The sequence below is a fragment of the Mesoplodon densirostris genome, chromosome 3, assembly GCF_025265405.1.
Source record: "Mesoplodon densirostris isolate mMesDen1 chromosome 3, mMesDen1 primary haplotype, whole genome shotgun sequence".
In the NCBI taxonomy this organism is placed as follows: domain Eukaryota; kingdom Metazoa; phylum Chordata; class Mammalia; order Artiodactyla; family Ziphiidae; genus Mesoplodon; species Mesoplodon densirostris.
The window spans coordinates 77,786,501-77,799,810 of NC_082663.1; the positions used below are offsets into that span (position 1 = coordinate 77,786,501).

General features: G+C 36.3%; 1 protein-coding gene across 3 annotated transcripts in view; it reads right to left on the bottom strand.

The window, feature by feature from the left end:
• KIAA0825 (KIAA0825 ortholog) overlaps positions 1–13,310 on the bottom strand; it is a 408,362-nt gene that overhangs the window by 357,486 nt on the left and 37,566 nt on the right. For all 3 annotated transcript variants that reach the window (XM_060093150.1, XM_060093152.1, XM_060093151.1), the window contains exon 2: positions 12,155–12,297. The gene's annotated coding sequence lies outside the window, so the exon portion shown is untranslated. The remainder of the gene's footprint in view (positions 1–12,154; positions 12,298–13,310) is intronic.

Consider the following 13,310-nt stretch of genomic DNA (forward strand, 5'->3'; position numbering starts at 1 on the left):
ATATTTCTGGGAACATTTCCTAAGCTAGGCATGAATTCTTCCTATAGTTATAGAACCTCGAAATTGCCAAATGTCAGTCTTCCGTCCAACCTGCTACACTCCACACTGGTCCCAGGCACTTCCTTCTCCAAAGGAAGTGTTATTAAGGCACTGTTTCTCCCTAAATCTGTCCTGGACACCACAGCTCAGTTTCCTTTACCAGTCTCTTTTTCTGTCTCTTTCCTGTGGTCCTCTGACTGAACAATTTCATCTGTATCCATGTCTTCTGCTACAACTTGTGTTTGGAGCTCCTGTTCTAACTGTCCAGCTCCACACTGGATAACTCCCGTGGATGTCCCACAGGCACCTAAACTCAACATGCCCCAAACAATTTTATTATCTTCCCTCTAAAAGGTCTTCATTTTCTTGAGGTCCCTCTGATAGTTAACAGCACCACTATCAACCTAGGCACTCATGTCAGAAATGTGGGAGTCATCCCCCATGTTCTAATGTTCTCTCACCAGTCCCATAGCCAGATGGTTAGTTTGCCTTCATATTTGTCACCTCCAACCCTGTTCTCATATTGCTTCTGTGTAAATCCAAAATCCAAACTGCTGGATTAGTACAGCAGTTTGCTAAAGTGTTTCCCTATTTTTTGCATTATCTCCTAATTCATTCTCTATCCTACCATCAGAATGATCTTTGTAAAGATTAGAGAGGAATCAGTGTTTATAGCAAGATTTTAACTCTAAGTGACTGGTAGAAAAGACATACTCTTAAGCGAAAGAGAAAAATCAGAGGAAAGAGTTAATTTTTAACTTGTAGGGGGAAAGGGAATGTTCATTTTGGAAATAATGAATTTGAAGTATAAGAATTACAATAAAGCAATCATTTGAAAAGGGGAAAATGGGATTTGGGAAGGAGGGGATGAAGCATATATACATCAAAGGATTATAGAATTTATTCATCCAAACTAGGACATTTTTTTTTTGGAGTAAAAAGGGTACTGAAAATAATTTAAATTACGTAATTTTTTGAGATGGATACTTACAAATCAAGTAAGTAGCTTTATAATATTTGTGGACCTATGTAATACTTATATTCAAAATAACATTCTTTCAAAAAATTCCTATATCTATGCCCATTGAAGTAAAAAAAAATTATATTCTTTTAACATTAAAAATATAAAAACAGATGACTCTTGGTACATTTCATATACTTTAATCAATTTCTTAGTTGTGTCTGCCTCTCACAGTTATTTTTCTGAAGAATGTATTTTTAAAAATATGATTATATTATTTTTATAATTTTCCAAGATGCAATTTATGGTTAGTAAGTTTTAAGTGACACCTTCAAGTGACTCTTCTGTATACTCTTTCTCAGGTGCAAATCTACCTCGTAAATTTATTAAATTCAGAGCAAATTCACTAGTGGAAAATATCACCAATTTTAATTTTTAATAATGAAATACATAAATACTCTAGCCAAAATATTTTTACAGTTTCTATTTTTTTGCCTCTATGCAAAGTGCCTTTTTGGACTAATAACATAAGACAAATTTATCAAATAAATATATATGCTTTTTTTCAATGTTTTGCTAAATTTATTTATTTATTTATTTATTTAACATCTTTATTGGAGTATAATTGCTTTACAATGGTGTGTGAGTTTCTGCTGTATAACAAAGTGAATCAGCTATATGCATACATATATCCCCATATCCCCTTCCTCTTGCGTCTCCCTCCCACCCTCCTTACCCCACCCCTCTAGGTGGTCACAAAGCACCCAGCTGATCTCCCTGTGTTATGAGGCTGCTTCCCACTAGCTATTTATTTTACATTTGGTAGTGTATACGTCAGTTACTCTCTCACTTCATCCCAGATTACCCTTTCCCCTCCCCGTGTCCTCAAGTCCATTCTCTACATCTGTGTCTTTATTCCTGTTCTACCCTTAGGTTCATCAGAACCATTTTTTTCTTAGATTCCATATATATGTGTTAGCATACAGTATTTGTCTTTCTCTTTCTGACTTACTTCACTCTGTATGACAAACTCTAGGTCCATCCACCTCACTACAAATAACTCAATTTCGTTTCTTTTTATGGCTGAGTAATATTCCATTATATATATGTGCCACATCTTCTTTATCCATTCATCTGTCGATGGACACTTAGGCTGCTTCCATGTCATGGCTATTGTAAATAGTGCTGTGATGAACACTGTGGTACATGACTCTTTTTGAATTATGGTTTTCTCAGGGTATATGCCCAGTAGTGGGATTGCTGGGTCATATGGTAGTTCTATTTTTATGTTTTGCTAAATTTAGGTACTGCAAACTTGTAGGCTTTTCCAGGTTAACTTCATTCTGAACCATAATATAAATTTATTCAATTAAAAATATGAACTCCATCAAAATATTTTCCCCATAGGCGTAGGTATTTCAAAACACAATTATGGAATTTCACAATTAAATTTTATACATCATTCTAGTTCTTATAAATTAATTTGTTCAGTTTCCCATTTGATTTCATGGAGAAACATTTCAAAGTCCTCCTATTTGCAAGCTTTGTGTTCAATAATTGCAATTCCCTAAAAGTTTCACATAAACTGAATTTTTTGCCTTCTACTTCTTAAATGCTTTGACTAAAAATTTCCAGCAGATTTTGCAGAAATTGCACCAAAATTTAGAGAATATTTTTACGAAAGTATTTAATACCATGGTAGGATATTTTCATTGATTTATAAACTTACTCTTCAAAGTCTCAAAAATTTCTAAAATCCTACATCTGTGTCTTTATTCCTGTCCTGCCCTTAGGTTCATCAGAACCATTTTTTTTTTAGATTCCATATATATGTGTTAGAGAGAAAGTGTATACTGCCATGCTTAAATTATTTTTATTTTATCAGATCAATCTAACCATAAACATTTCCAGGCTGGGGACTTCCCTAGTGGTCCAGTGGCTAAGACTCCACACTCCCAATGCAGGGGGCCCGGGTTCGATCCCTAGTCAGGGAACTAGACCCCACAGGCCACAACTAAAGATCCTGCATGCCACAAGGAAGATCGAAGATCCCACGTGCCACAACTAAGACGGGGCACAGCCAAGTAAATAAAATAAATAAATAAATATTTTAAAAAAATTTCCAGGCTGGTTATTTCATGTATGTATAAACATATTTGTACTCTTTTAGAACTATATCTTCTATTTAGATTGGTAGATTTTATAGATTTCTTAGAGGCAATTATGAATTGCACAAATATGTGCATCACAACATATTCTAAGTATAGTTCTCTCTATAGGTTCTAAATTTATTCCAAAAATTTTATGATGTTATGTTCTACCTCAACATTTTTTTTTTTTTTTTTTTTTTTTGTCTGCACAGGATCTTAGTTCCCCGACCAGGGATGGAACCCACGCCCCCTGCAGTGGAAGCACAGTGTCTTAACCACTGGACTGTCAGGGAAGTCCCAACATATTTTTAATATCACCAAGACCAAACAATTTTATCATGTATGTTGCAGTTTGTAACTCAATTTACAATAAATAGTATTCACAATAATGTCAAGTGTTTCACCTTTTACAAAATGAACTTCTAAATGCTTTACTTTGATGCCATGTATTAGACAAGAAACTTGAACCATTCCTGGAATTAATTGAATTTTTTTACTAGAAATATCCAATGATATGAGGTAAAAGTGGCATCATTTAAGTGTTAGTAAAGTGCTTTTAATAGAGCCAATACATTAATAGCTATTGTTTCACCTTTCATACATGCACAAGAAAACCTGAAGCTGAAGATGAGAGAAATTAATTTAGTACAGTCACTTGATCTAAATGAAAAGTCATGTTTCATAAAGTGGTACACAAATGTACCTTCTACAGCTAAGTATTAAAATGTTGTATTTTCAGGCATGGTCTTAAGACTATGCAATAGATGTTGATGCTTCTATGTCTTCTTTTTTTTCTTTAGCATTTATTTTTATTTATTTATTTATTTGTTTGTTTGTTTATTTGGCTGCACCAGGTCTTAGTTTTGGCACACGGGATCTTCCTTGCAGCATGCGGGGTCTTTAGCTGCAGCATGTGGGATCTAGTTCCCTGACCAGGGATTGAACCCGGGCCCCCTGCATTGGGAACACAAAGTCTTAACCGCTGGACCACCAGGGAAGTCCCTCTATGTCTTCTTGTTTTCATGTGTTCTTTGATATCATTATAGCCCCCATAGTGTGAGTTACATATTAATTCCTTTCGGCAAGTGTAATGAAATTTAGTACTATTAAATGTACACTGTTATTTTCTTTTGTTTTTTCTAAATCACTGTCACCAAAATGGTTATTACAAAATAAAAATGTGTTACCCAACAGTAAAATAAATAGTTGTAGATTTATATCATATGATATATAATAAAATCCTTGCAGCAATAGAGAGCTCAGATTGTATTCACTCTGGCAAAACTGAATAAAGGATGGGAAATGTGCAATCCACAGGCCAAAGTAACCACAGGGCTCAGTACAACTGGCTGCGCATCAAGTGGCCAGCAGACCAGCAGCATAGAATAGTTCTGCCACCACCATCCCCTAAGATCTGAAGAAGCTAGCTGTATCTAACTGCTCGTGCCAGAGTGCATTTACTTTATCAGCAAGCACCCTTCCTGCTCTCCTTGAAAAAGATGTGTTAGCTTATATTACTTCTGGAAAGGAACTGGAAAAGATAAATGGGATTTGGCCAATTTAACCATATGTTAAAGTGAGAATTCTGTTCACTATACTGGTGTCTCACATATGAGAACATGCCAGGATGTAGACAAACAAGGTGTAGGTCTACCTAAACCTATCCTAGTTTATTTATATGTAACTATTAAATAATACTTCATTCAAAAATGAAAAATCTGAGGCAAACCCTAAACCAATGAAATACTGAGATAAAAGGCCTAAAATGGGACTATCCTGGGCAAACTGGATATATAATGAGACATCAGTACATGGGATATTTTAAATATCAATATAACATATATAAAATGAAAGCACATATATAAAAAATGACAATCTAGCTCTGTATGGCATGAGATGGAAAGATTTCCAGAATGCTATAGTATTTTATTTTAAAAAGTAAGTTGTAGAATTATATAAGCATCATGATACAGTATAATACTTCTGAAAAAAAGCCAATCATCCCCCAAATCAGGAAGGGTACTCAACAAGCTATCAATAGTGCTAAGCTGTGGGTGGTAGAAATAAAAAGGAACAGGGAAAAGGAAAGATTTACTCTTTATAATCTATTTTTGTTTGAACTTATTATAATGAGCATTACTTTTGATACAGGAGAGACGAACACAAAAAAAATATCACAAGGCATTAGCTAATTTAGTATCAACTGAGTGGTACAAGTAACAAATGATCTAGAAGTCCTGCAGAGGGACATTCCCTTTGGCAGAGGAAAATAGAGAAGCCGCCAAGAAAAAGGAAAATAAAGGTGGAAGCCCAGTGATCTTGCAAAATCCATAGCCTCTCAGGACCCACAGTTGATGACACAGTCTCTCACTGTGTATAGATTGACGTGCTCTCCAATTCTGAGAATGATCCAACAACTAGTGAAGGGAGGACATAAGGAGCCTCAGCCAGACAGTAAGTAGAGAAGTAAATAATGAGTTGGTCTCCTGTTCATTTCCCTCTTCTTCTACAATGTGGGCTCTTACTGACTTCTATTGCCAATGTGTAATCAGGTCCTTATCTTGAGGTTTCTTTGTATGTAGTGGGACCCTACTCCTAAACCTCAGCCACAGCTGCCTGCTCCACAATGATGAACCACAACCAACAAGGGGTCCTGGTAATTAAAATGGTGAGAACATACCTGCAGCATATATAGGACTGCTTTGGGGAACTAGAACAGAAAATTCACAAATGAAAACAGCGAAAGGTAAAATAGGAATGCTATGGCCAGATGGGTATGCTAAGGTCGTTTTTCCTCCAGAAGGAAAATATTTGTACTTTTATCCTATACAAAACAGGGAGTCATAAAAAGTTTTTCACTAAGGCAGTACATGACTACAACTTTATAAATATTTATCAAACAGGGTGTTGAGATGATTTTGGTGTGGGGTGAGAGAAGAGATGTAGGATGATCAGTTAGGAGGATAGTGAATTAATCCAGATGAAGGTGATGATGAATAGGAAGAGGACGGGACCACAAGAAAAGGAAAGATAGCTTTTGAAATGACTTTCCAAGGTACGACTAGATAGTTTGGGGTCGCTGAGTGAGGCAGGCAATTATAGCTGAGAGAACACCAGCCAGGTGTTACATATCCTAGGCATCAAAAGCTTGGACTTGAGACCCAAGTCATCAGAGAAACCAAACAAGACGATGTGAAAATTATAGTCATGATAAGAGGCAGAAAACTTGTGGATATGTCATTAGAAAGTAGCAAAGGGTAAAACCCAGGGTGTTCCTCTTCCTTGGCAATAAAAATGACTAATTATGACAGGAATAGCTAAGAAAAAGAGGTGGGTATTGTACAGAGCAGGGCATCTTGTTGTCAAAGGCTCTTACAGTCTTGAAGAAGGCAGCTATAGATACCATGCAGTGCATGCTCATGGTAGCCTTCAAGAAGCTAGCTGAGGAGCAGTGACTACTATGGGTGCCCATAAGGTTTCCTGCTGGGTAGGGCCACAGGATAGGCCAGGGTAGTAAGATGAGGTTATAGGGAAATTTACGTAGTAAGGGCTAAATTATTACAAAGGAATTCTGAAATTTTAATCTGGATGACAGAGAAGTAGTTTATGGATAGATTTTTAAAACTTAGGAGGAAAATGTTAGGAAGAAGGCATAGCAAATTCAGTTTTAGACATGACAATTTTTTTTTTTTTTTTTTTTTTTGCGATACGCAGGCCTCTCACTGTTGTGGCCTCTCCTGTTGCGGAGCACAGGCTCCGGACGCACAGGCTCAGTGGCCATGGCTCACGGGCCCAGCCACTCTGCGGCATGTGGGATCTTCCCGGACCGGGGCATGAACCCGTGTCCCCTGCATCGGCAGACGGACTCTCAACCACTGCGCCACCAGGGAAGCCCCTAGACGTGACAATTTTGAATGGATTATACAAATGGTAATGTCCAGAATAGAGATGGGTTAGATATATGAGGGGAATGCATGAGAAAACATAGTGTTCACACAGAAATTCAGGAGACCAAGACTCAGACAGTATGTTTCAAACTTTTTGAACTATGACCTACAAAGTTAAAAAAGTGCATTGCAATCCAATGCGTAGGTGTACACACATATCTTAAAGAAAAGCTCCATGAAACAGTGCTTATCCTTAATACTTGCTTTGATATTTTCTATTCTATTCCTCCTTCTCCTTCTTCTTCTCCTTCTTCTTCTTCTTATTCTTTTTTTAAATGTTGCCCAAAGCCTCTATATTGATTTCAGCACCTTCCTTTTGGCTTAGATATTTTTAGATTAAAGAGACCTTTGTGATTATTTTGTAGAACCACCTGCCAAGATATGACTGATAAATCCAGAAGATATATTCTTTGAGAAAGAGTAAAAATGAGAAATGCAGAAAATTAAAGATCACTTGGGAACCACTAACGGGGGTAAGGAAAAGGCCAAACAAGATAGAGAAAGTAGGTCATAGGATAGAAAAAACTAGTACCAAAGAGGACAATGTTGCAAAAAGGAATGGGTGGTCAACAAAAGCTTTTTTCAGTTCATGTCTTTGCCTCTACTGCAGTATTTCTCAAAGTGTAGTTGAAGACACTAATTTAAGCAGAATTACCTTGGTCACTTGTTAAAAATTCGAATACCTGGGTGGGCCTCATCCCAGGCCTAGTGAACTGAACTTTTTGGGTGTGTGTCCTGGAATTGACAATTAAAAGCTTCCCAGGATATTCTTTCCACCAAGGATTTTTATCTCAGTGCCTTTCACAAATCAGCTTTCAAAATGGTATTTTATATAGGAACATGAAATCTCACTTCACATATTAGATGTATTCTTAAATAGTTGCTAAGTAAGTACTTGCACACTAAACCATTATTCCCCCTGAAGACCACCGTGATTAACTTCAGAATTATGTCCACCTAGAAGGAAACAAACAAGCTTCCAAAGCATTCAGCCTTCAAATAATCATTCTTCATCCTGATTTTTCTGTACTACTTATGCCAGTGGCTGGCCAAATGGGCTTACAATCCTCATTATCTTTATTCAGTTTAAAAGCATATACTATATTTTAAAATTCGCTATACTGTTACATATTTCATTTTGATTTTGAATTGAGTGCATTGGACTTAACTAGTTAAGTATCCCAATCAAGTGGCATTTAGCAGAACTCACAGGCAGGAAGTGCCACAAGGAGAAAGTTTTCAGAAAAATACAAAAACTAAAGTTTATCATTTGGACTCTAACACCAAAGATAACCCTTTATGTGGTAAGCCCTACTAACAAAAATATTTGTCAAGTTATTACCAATTGATAACCAAGAAGTATGAGATGTGACTCTAAGATAAGAATCATAACTAACAACAACTACTACTACAGTAGATAACATTTATTCACTTATCTCATATCAGGCTCTGTTTTAAAACCTTTCCATGGATTAACTCATTTCATCTTCACAACGATCCTGTTAAGTAAGTACCGTTTTAGACCTTATTTCCCAGATGATGCAGCTGAGATGCAGAGAGCTGTGTAACCCTCCTAGGGTCCCACAGCTAGAAATAGGAGCTGAGATTCAAACATAGGCATCCGGTCTAGAGTCTGTACTCAAAGGCAGTGTGCTACAATGTGATTGCAAGAAAGTCTCAGATGTTTAAGTAGTTAGCTGCCCAGCAGAGAGGAAGACTTGCTGTTTATGGTCTGGGATTTTTTCTTTTTCTGTTCTTTATACAAGTGATTTCAAGATAACTTGGGTCTATAGTGGATCCGTGTTCACATTATGCATGATAATGTGATACTGGGCTGGAGCCTGAAAGTCTGCATTTCTAACAAGTTCCCAGGTAATGGTGATACTGCTGGCTTCGGGCCACATTTTGAGTAGCGGGGGCTTAGAGTATGAGATCTGGAGTAACAATGCTAGTGTTGGAATCCTAGCTCCATTACTTACTAGTTTTATAACCTTCTCCTTGTGTGCCTCTACCATATCTGTAAAATAGTGAGAACATTAAAGTGTTGTCATGAGGATTACATGAGATAATCCATGGATACTACTTAGAACATAGAACATATTCTATGATACTACTTAGAACATATTCACTGGAACATAGAAAGCACTCAATAAATATTATCTCTTAATCTTATAGAAAACTATTAAAAGCATATATTGTATCCCATTAGAAAGCCATTTATAGAACTGACTGACACAGCAGAAATACTAAATAAAATTCTATCATTTTTTTCCAGGCAATCACTAGAACATCACTGTACACTGAAGGACATTTAATATATAAGTTAGACCCACTATCCAACTTTATTAATTACATAAATCTGAAACTACTCTAAATGAATTTGTATAAAGCTGGCTTTGGTCTATACTATTTAAAGAGATTATTTTGTTTCTATGCCAGAAAACTTTTTTATATTGCAGGTGTATACTGAGTTCCAACTCATTTATTTGAATAGCTTTCTCTGAATTTAGAAACAGGCATTTTTGTTTTAAAAATTTTTACCAAATAGAAATCAGAACTAGTATTGGTATGAACAATAATAATGATTTTAAACATTTGTTCAAACAAGGGCACTAGCATAGTTTAGATGAATTTGGATGAGTTAGTCAAAACCTTCACAGACAACTGTATACATTTTCAAACCACTGTACAATGCAGCATAATTACCTCTTGCTATTGAGGGCTGAGGCTTAGAAAGAATATTACTTGTCAGAATTGTGATGATTTAACAGTGATGTGATATGGGAGAGTTCAGTGGGGAAGAAAAGTAAAGTCAGAACCAGAAATGAAAACTGTTAAAAATTTCTCAAATTCAACACTGCTTGAAAATTAAAGAGATAGAAGGCAGTGAATGGAATACAACTAGGAAAGAAAGATTAATGTCCCCCCCAGTCATTGATAAAAACCAAGAAGGGTAAAACCTGCAGGTTCAATCAAGGAGGAGATGAGAACTATGAAGTGTTTTAGGTTGGCCAGTATCTTTATGAGTCAGCAAGAAAAGATCAGTAAATAATTTGCCTCTTTTCACCGTTTATTTCTCAAACACAGGTGATGAAAAAGACAATTGTGGGACAGATTCTGATATGTTTATTTTTCTAAATTAAAACTATATTCAACATATGACCTGCCCTGTGAGATCGTGAAAGATGAGAATCAAGGAAAAGGGTGGAATTTGGGTGGGGAGATTATTATTTCCCTCCTCTCTCCCTTTCTCTCTTTCCTTGCAGAATGGGGTAAGGAAGGCTCCAGGCTCCTCCTTTAATGTCCAGTGTGGTACTAGAATTATTTTTAATATTCAGCACAACATATCAGATTTTTCTCTACATTTTGCTTTGTATAACAAGTGTTACTTTAAAAAAATAAGATTTTAGGGCTTCCCTGGTGGCGCAGTGGTTGAGAGTTCGCCTGCCGATGCAGGAGACGCGGGTTCGTGCCCCGGTCTGTGAGGATCCCACGTGCCACGGAGTGGCTGGGCCCGTGAGCCATGGCCGCTGAGCCTGTGCGTCCGGAGCCTGTGCTCCACAACGGGAGAGGCCACAACAGTGAGAGGCCCGCGTACCACAAAAAAAAAAATAAATAAGATTTTACCCCCAAAATATCTGCTTAAAAGTGCTTCTATAAAGGACTGGCATACGGAAAAATTTAAGGCAGGATTACATATACTTAATTATACTGAATAAGGATTCTTCTATTGAAATAATTATCAGGTTTAACTTGTACTTCTAGTGAAAAAAAAATTGTTGGAATTGTGATTCTTAACATCTAGAGATGATAACCAACAACATCAGATGGTTTGGATTAGAGGAACAAGAAAACAATTATACCAACATCATGTTTTGTTATTTGGGTTTACAATGGTCTGAATCAAATTCCTGAAAAACAGAAATTTACCAAAATGCATAAGCTAACTTTTTCCACTTATAAGGCAGGTATTAGCTGTCTCTCAATACCAGAGAAGCAAGGAATTCCACTTCAGTGTGACCTATTTATGCCTCTTAGATTCATCATATGCATTTTTTAATGACCTTGAACCAAAGGAAATGTAGAAACCTATTTGAAAAGCTGACATTAAGGTTGTGACACCAACCAAAACAACAAGAGAATCTAAAGTTAAACTGACACACAATCCCCAAATCAGTCTGTTACACTCCTAATTTAAAAAACAGTTACTATGTGAAATAGTGATGGCATGTCAGCCTCTGCTTTGAAACTCCTGAATTTTGTCATTTGGTGTTTGTGTCACAACCTTAATATTATTTAAATATACTTTTTAATATCTATTATTTAAAAAATATCTTTGAATTCAAGATACTCTAGCTTTGAAGAAGCCAACCTCAAAGCACTGCATGCCACTTTTATTAGAAGTGGTGCATAAAACATTTCCTGTTGACAAATCTAATTCATTAAAAGGTGAGATGGATGCATTTTAAAATAACTGGCTGGCATCATTATCTGCAACACCTTTTATAAATTATTCCTCTTTTCCCTTTTGACTGAACTTGTCACAGTTCCCTTTCAGCGTCTGAGTGTTATGCCTCATAGTCAATGCTTTCAACATGTTTAGACAAGTCATAAGTTAAACAAGCAGTGGTACTTTATTTTCTAGAAATGAGAAAGGGTAACTGAAATACAGATTATTTCAGTCAATTCATTGATTTTTAACTAAAGACAAGTAAAGTCAGTTAGTGGTGGTTTTATCTTACACAAAGGATTTAAAAATAAAGCTATACTGTTTGAGTAGAAGGGAGAATTTGAAAGAAAGGAACATAAAGAGAGATGCTGGCAGCCCTGTTGCACTATTGTGCAGAAGACTTAGTTTAAAATTGAATTGTGCTTCCCCTGACATCGGAGATCAGGCACATCATAAGGCTGACAGCTGGCTGGCACACTACCTTCCTAAAGGAAAATGCTAACTGCATCTCTCTTAGAGGCCAAAGGAATAGAATTATAGAAGCTTTCAAGCAAACTGGGGAGGCAGAGTACAAATCATTTAAAATATGACAAAAACCATTTCTTACCTAATTTTGTTTCAGAAGACTATAAGAATGAGCTTGTCTTCTAATCCTAAGTAGGTGGTAAATTATTTCCTTATGAGTTGTCAGTAGAAGAGCTGCCCTTTAGTATCTTCAGCAGTTTTTTCCACAAAATATACAAAGCACACCTATAAAATAATTAGATACAGCTTTATCACTGCCACATGGAGGGGGCATAGTCACAACATTAGTCATCTACATTGGCAATGACAGTACTATCATTGTTATAATATACAGGCTTGATCCAAGAGATGTTGGAAACACATAAAGACATCCTGAAGTTGGGATACCTAAGAAAACCTTATCAACAAGATGATTCATAGATTATAGGCAAATGGATAACGGATGCACCTAGGAAAACGATATTCAAAACATCCCTTTTATTTTCATTGATTTTTCAAATGTTCGTAAAGAAACGTAGATCACAGAGAGTAAGGGATGGCTGCACCATATGAAACAAGCAATACCTTTCAATACAATTATGTTTTTCTTGTTTAATTGCCAGTTGCCCCAGAACTGTTAACTAAAACCATCTTTGGGGTTTCCCTGGCGGTCTAGTGGTTAAGACTCCATGCTTTCAATACAGGGGGCTGGAGTTCAATCCCTGGTTGGGGATCTAAGATAATACATGCTGCGTGGCATGGCCAAAATATTAAAAAAAAATTTTTTTTAATTAAAAAGAATCTTTCCCAACTCTTCCAGGTTATATTATTAAAGTAAATTCTGATTCAGTTGATTTGGGGTTGGGATCTGAGATTCTGTGTTTCTAACAACCTCCCAAATCAAGTCACCAAAGAGGTGGGTCTGTGGTCTAAACATTCACTAGTAAGGTTCCACCAATCTATTTGACTTTCCCTGCACCAAAATACACTGTTGTTACTCTTATTTTGTGGCCCTTTGTCTTTCTATATAATTTTAAAATCTTTTGTCAACTATTCTCTCCTCCCTAACAAAATAGACAGTTAGGAATTTGATTGATCAAATTGGGCATCTGTAAAATCTTGAGTTTCCCAAGCCATGTATATTGTATATCATTCCATTTATTAAGGTCTTATTGTCACAAAATAATGCATTACTATTTTCCCCATGGGAGTTTTGCACATGTCTTGTTATGTCAGATGTATTCCCAGGAACTTCATAT